We start from the raw sequence: 7,317 nt of genomic DNA, 5'->3' as shown, positions 1-7,317 counted from the left end.
CCTCGACTCTTGGCATGCCAACTATACCCCTAGCTCTCATGACACATAAACGGGCATTATTATCATGTCATTTCATATTCACACATTCCTAACACTTATCTCTTATCGCATGTCTGATCTTTTATAATCATGTAATCACATAGCTCGTGTCATTTCTTGTGAAATCATACATATCATGTAAGACATATCAGACATGTACACACAAATCACTTCCATATAATTCACATGATTTATTATCTCGTAGATCATATCACATTTCCATAATTTCCAACTTTTCATGTTATTTCACATTTCTTGTATCCTATTCTTATGACTTCTCATAGATATATATATTATTTATAAATTTGCATTCCCATGATTTATAATCTTCTCTTAATCAAATATATCATATTTAGTAACATATATCATATAGGTATATACTAACTTATATCATTTCCTATAGCTTATGCTTTCTTTTCTTATATTCACCTCAATCATGTAACCTATGTCATGCTTATAAACACATATCACTTCTATTATTCCTCTTATATATTAATATAATCTCTTTACTTAGTTCAGTTCCACATAGCTCCTATAATTTTTCTCATATGCCTTCATAGATATTTACCATCTACCTCATGCCTTAGTTTCATTTAAGCCCATGAAAATTTTACCATATAATTTATTTTACTTATTCATATAATCACTTATGTCTATGCATCCTAACTTAATTATTATTCTCATAGAGTTTTATAACCTTTCTCATGTACTCATTTATACCATATAGTATAATTTATACTTGGTCCTCTTATGCTCACATATTCATTTCTTTCCTTATGTCTTTCTCTCATAACTTATCACATATGCAAGTCTTCTAATAAATTATCATCAAAGTTCCTAATATATATATTATTCTCGTATTGTTCTATTGGTCAATGCTATTTAAATTATCCCACTTTTCCTTTCATCCCTTAAGTTGATTATATCAATTCTCTTATATCTAAATCAAGTAATTTATATCTTGTTTCATGTCTTATGCCACATTCTCTTGTTATCACATAAGTAATTTGTATTTTATATAGTTCATGATCCTATAACTTATATCCCCGTTTCATATAGCTCGTATAACGTTTTTCCTATAATACCTAAATCATTGCCATATAACACAGATCATATAAATTCATACCACATAACTTGTAATACAAAAAAAAACATATTCACGAACTATCAAGCATAATTATACTTCTAATCATACAGTACGCATATTCTAATAATACGCACTCACCTTAGCCTCACTAAGTTCCAATCCAGTTTTATAATTTCCTCTCTTACGATCGAATCATAACTTGATAATTGTTCCGGGACTTGTTCGTGCTCGATATCTATACAATCATTCATTGATACATATTAGTATCCAATTGATATACACTAATCTATCATTTCTTAGACCAAAAGAAATGTCTATCTCAATTTCCCCTTGAAGTGCATCGATGCATTCTACAGTGCATTGATGCATTCTTTAACACGTGCATCGATGCACTACCCATGCATCGATACACAAATTACCTTCGATGTTTTCATTTTAAAGGGATGCATCGATGCATTCCTTATGCATCGATGCACCAATTGCATTCGATGTTTCTTCTTTAAAGAGTGCATCGATGCACACTCAATGTGCATCGATACACCTTGCCTAGAATTTGCATTTTAAGCCCGAAAATCCATTTAATTCAACTCAAATGCTTCATATTTCATCAACAACAACAACAACAACAACAAAACCCAATTCCCATATGTATGGGGTAAGGGGGAGGTAGGGTAGTAGGCTGCCCCCAACGCCAGGTTGAGAATAGCTTCCGTAAAAGACCTCCGGCAGTCAGAAAATTAAGAATATAGATAAAATGCAATGCATGTATAAATAATTACATAAATACATAGCTAAAAAGTATTCATATGCAGTCATTAATACCATATGTGCTTCTGTAATGGGGAGCAATCCCTGCAAAATAACCCCTGCGAAAAAATCTCTGCATATAGACAGAAACATAAGGCCCGGCTAAATTTATACAGAGGAAACATGACGAGAATGATACACAGAAGACAACGATATCAAGCCCAGTTCTAATCTTTCATAAATACCAATAACAGAAAAGTATAAAAAGTAAAAGTCATGTAAATTACTACAAATGCCTTTAAAAGAAGACAAAGATGATACACCCTATAGATGTGACCCACACTACTCGACTACCCTAGTCTTAAGCCTCCATAATTTCCTATCATAGGTCATGTCTTCGGTAAGGCCTAAATCCATCAAATCAGATCTCAAGCAGTCACCCCACTTCCGCCTTGGTCGTCCTTTCCTTCTAGCACCGTCGACTGTAATCGACTCTACCCTCCTGACCGCATCCACCGGTAGTCGCCTAAGGACGTGCCCAAACCACCGTAGTCTTCCCTCCCTCAATTTTTCGTAAACAGACACCACCCCTAAGGACATCCTAATAGCAGAGTTTGTCGTCATATCCCATAGAGTCCTACCACATGTCCATCGAAGCATTCTCATTTCTGCGGCCTCTATCCTCCTTACGTGATCCTTCTTGGGTGCCCAACATTCTGATCCATACAACAGTGCTGGTCTTATTGCCATTCTATAAAATTTTCCTTTAAGTTTTAGAGGCACCTTCTTGTCACACAAAACTCCACTAGCGGCCCTCCACTTTAGCCATCCCGCCTTTATACGGTGTGTAACGTCATCATCTACACCCCCATCTTTATGTATCATAGACCCTAAGTACTTGAAACAATCCTTTGAAGGAAGCACGTGTCCTTCTATGCATACTTCTACATCTTCATCGTTTTGGTTCCCATTGAAGTTTGAACATAAATACTCTGTCTTTTCAATATTGATCCTTAGACCTTTTTCTTCCAGAGCAGTCTTCCAGGTAGCCAGTCTACTATTCAACCCAGATTTTGTTTCAGCAACTAGGACAATGTCGTCAGCGAAAAGCATACACCAAGGTACAACGTCTGGTGTCGCACAATAGATGTCGTCCATAATCAAGGCGAAGATGTAAGGGCTAAGAGCCGACCCCTGGTGGAGTCCGATTTCCACCGGGAATGCCTCGGTGTCACCAACTATAGTCCTGACGTAAGTAGTAGATCTACAGTACATATCACGAATCGCCCGGATATAAGCAGTTGGTATCCGTCTTGTTTCCAAAGTCTTCCAGATCGTATCGCGAGGAACGCTATCATAAGCCTTCTCAAGGTCAATGAACGCCATGTGAAGATCTCTAGACTTTTCCCTATATTTCTCCATAAGCCGTCGAAGTAGATGAATCGCCTCCGTGGTAGACCTGTTTGGCATAAAGCCAAATTGGTTTTCCGAAACCCTAGTAACTTGTCTCAACCTAACCTCTATCACCCTTTCCCATAGCTTCATGGTATGGCTGAGTAGTTTCATCCCCTTTCAAATTCCTAACTTATATATACATGTTTAAACTCATTTATATTCATTTACCTCTTCTTGAACCTTAATATCCTCTCCTCTTTATTATTAACTTCAAGAATCATACCAGATTTTCAACATGTTTTAAAACTCATTTTATCACTTCATATCTCTCAATTTAACCCTTGACAAGTCAAATTTAACTTCAAAATCTATTAACTCCTTCTATTTCACTAATTCACTTAAAAACTCTTCATATTTGATCCTTCATAACTCATCCATTTTGAAGTTTCATTATACTTTAATCTCTAAATAATCTTTCTTAACACCCCAAGAATCAAAACTAAGCTTAAAACTTAAGAATTAACCAACTAAAATTCAGCTTACCTTTGCTTGAGCTCTCACGTGGAGGAGGAAGAAGAAGGGAGAAGAGTTTTCCAGATAAGTCTCCCCACAAGCTTATCTCTTTATTAAGAGTTAAGATAATTATCTTTAGATAACAAAGACCATTTTTCCCTTAATCTCCTTTAATAATTACTAATAACTTTCAGGAAATATCTCCATATAAATCATTAAACTATTCAACTTTTCTACTTTTATCCCTAAATTCCTAAATTTTACAATTTAGTCACTAATCCGATACTGAGGATGTTACACAAAAGTTACGACTTAGCTTCACGATGAGGGAGTCACCCACGATTTCAACTTCACAACGAAGGATATTGTGCCCAATAGATATCAACTGCATGGTAGCAGCGAGGAACTACTTTCCGGTCGAATTTTCAAACTAAGATCTTTAAGCCAAGAAGAAAGCCAAGGTTGAGTACGATTTGGCAATAAGAAGCCATTTTCCAGTTCAGATTTCGGGCTAGATTTCAATTTCACAGCGAAATATATTGATAGGGAAGCGGTGGATGATTGATGAACGTTGCTCTTATTAAGGAATCAAACCTAGAAAGCTCTAGACCCGATAAAGAACAATAAGGAATGAATAGGGTAGGTGGCGGTAATAGCTAGGGTTCTTTAGGGTTTTGTTTAGGTGCTGGAAACAAGATAAGAAACAAGATTAAAACAAGATAAATAAAATATAAAGGAATTGAAAATAAAGAAAATAAGAAAGAAATCAAAAGATCTCCCTTATGAAAGTGAACGGTAAAGATGATTGATGGCGTGGATGGATATGTGGAAAATCGATGGATAATGTCCTATCGAGTCCTCCTAGTCGCAATGAAAAGGCAAACACGATAATATGGCTCTAACCAACCCTCCTAGTCGCAATGAAAAGGCAAATTGGAGTGTGAAGATTAATCTCCCTCACAAGAACTTCAAAGAACTCAAGGAGAAGAAGCTTCGAAGGCACAAGGCAATCAACACTTGCAAAAACGAACTCTCGTTGTATTATTAATCAAAGAAATCTTGAATTACAAAGTTTAATGAAGCCTCCTTTATATAGGGGCTGAGTTCTAAAGGTCCTAAATAACTAATGAATAAAATAATAATAAACTAAACATATCTTAACTCTAATTCCTAATAAAATAATAATAACTAAAGATAATATTTTTAACCCAAACTTAATTCCTAATAAAATAATAAATGTAATCCTAAAAAGATAATGCATCATCCTATATTAAGTTATATTACAAATAATCAATAAAAATATTGAAAATTCGTAATATTTACAAAATCCCGTATTAATCCCGTATAGGATTTTCTGCATGCACCGTCTTCAGTAAAATAGCCATATCTTGAGTTTCCGATATCGGATTGATGCGATTCAAGAACCGTTAGAAAGATTTATTACTTCTTCCTTTGATGTGAGCCTTTTGATGCATGTATCATCCTCCCTTTCTCCAGAAAGATTCAACCTCAAATTTTGTTCTTCTAATAGGTTCGAGTAGAAACATTAGTCCAAAGAAGCATGTATTATGGACTCTGGTGCATGTATCATTCCCCCACTCCTCAAAAGGATTCATCCTCGAATCTTCATGGTAGTGCATCGTCTAATGAGTTTTGCTTACCTCGGTCAGCTTTGGATTCCCGTAAATTGTGACTCTTCATTGATATGGCATAGTGATTAGGGCTTTCAGTTGGTATCCCCGTCAGGAGGGTCACCTAATATTATTCGACAACTCTTGGCTATAGAAGATGGTGTGGGCCAGTCTCGTGTTGCTTTTACTATTTCATCATTTACATGGATTTCCTGTGCATGAATTATAAAGCATGTAGAGTTGTTCAAATCATGTTTCGTCATTAAGATGGCATCACGACTAAGGCTTTCCTAGATGTAGCCTTTTAGTAACAAATCCAACTCTTTGGTTTCTTCGAGATTGTATGTTTGATGAGGTATGATGGAACCTTGAATTAGATTGGTTTGGCATTGTTTTCCTCTTTTCAGTGGTAGTTCGCTAGGTAGATCACCTAACACTTGTCGAAAATCCTGTAAAAGAGATGAAAACACACTAGGCAAATCCTTGTTAATGTTAGAAATCAAAACAATTGATTCCCTAAATCGAACAAGAATGCAAGGCTATTTATAAAGAAGGTTCTCTCTCAATTCTTTTGTGCTCACACATAGATTTTGAGTCACTCTTTTCTTCTCACATTTAGGTTCACTCACCTCCCATGGGTCATTATTCTTTTGGCTTTTATAACTAGTGACCTCTTTTTCTTTTGCCTCTTTCTCAACTTTTTCTTTTTTTGCTTTCCGTACCTCCTCACAAATTATCATTTGATCTTTAGGGACTGGAAGTGTGTTATTCTTTGCTGGTCGTTCTTTCTCCTTGTCAGGGTTTTCATCTCTTGGATTTTTTAGTGAAGATGGAGTAGAAGATGAGGAAGGATTTGAAGGATTACCTTGGTCAGAGGATGAAGTACCTTGGTAATGTTCACTGAATCGAGATCTCCTTTGGATTTGTGCTTCGATTGTCATTGCTTTCTTTAGTGCGTCTTCAAGGTTTTCGTACCCTTGTAGATCAAGAAGATCAATGATGTTTGAGTTTAAACTGACGATGAATCTTGACACGGTGACCTCTTCTTTTTCGGTTATGTTAGCCCTATTGAGTAAGGACAGCATCTCCTTGTAGTACACTTCAACTGAACTTCTACCTTGTCGAAGTCGGTCTAGTCGTAGTTTAACTTCTCGTGTATAATGTGTCGGTATGAATCGCTTTCTCATGGTTTGTTTGAGGTCGGTCCAAGAAGTGATTGTTGGAATTTGGAAGTTCTGGATCTTTTTCCTTGTTTGCATCCACCAAGTTCAAGCATATCTTTCGAATTGTGTGGTGATGAGGTGAACTTGTTTAGCTTGGGGGCAGTCAGGGTATGAGAACATGAGATCAACTTTTCCTTCCCATTCGATGTACCTATCTGGATCATTGTCTCCTTTGAAAGACGGGATCGTGAACTTTGGTTTTGCAAAGAGTTCGGGTGCTTGAAAATGTGGTTGTTCTCACCTGGGTACCAAAGTTCAGCATTGTTTGGTCTTGGATTCTGGTTTGGTAGATCCAGTTGTGGTTTTTATCGTTCTCTCACGATTTCATCAAATCTTTCAACTTGAGTCGTGAGTCGGGTAAGTGTGGCTAAGATAGTCGTAAGTGTCTTGTTGTTATTGTCGCCCATCCTGAAATCATAACACTCAAAAGAAAATTTTAAAGTAAAATAAAAATAAAAGGAAGAAAATTCAACAAAGCAAGAAACCTCACAAGTCACTCCAAGAAAGTAACACAACGAGAGGCAAGTAAGCCGATCTTGTACTCTTTAAAACTCACTTTTCCAAGTAGTCTTCCACAGTTCATATCGGAGTTTGATTACTAGCAAAGGCGATAAGAAAAAACTTAAAAGTTCTAAGAGGCCAAACAAAGGTTAGACTCCAAGAGAACGAGAATGCAAAGAAG

The sequence above is a fragment of the Hibiscus syriacus genome, unplaced genomic scaffold, assembly GCF_006381635.1.
Source record: "Hibiscus syriacus cultivar Baekdansim isolate YM2019G1 unplaced genomic scaffold, ASM638163v2 tig00016065_pilon, whole genome shotgun sequence".
Lineage (NCBI taxonomy): Eukaryota > Viridiplantae > Streptophyta > Magnoliopsida > Malvales > Malvaceae > Hibiscus > Hibiscus syriacus.
This window is presented reverse-complemented; position numbering follows the sequence as displayed.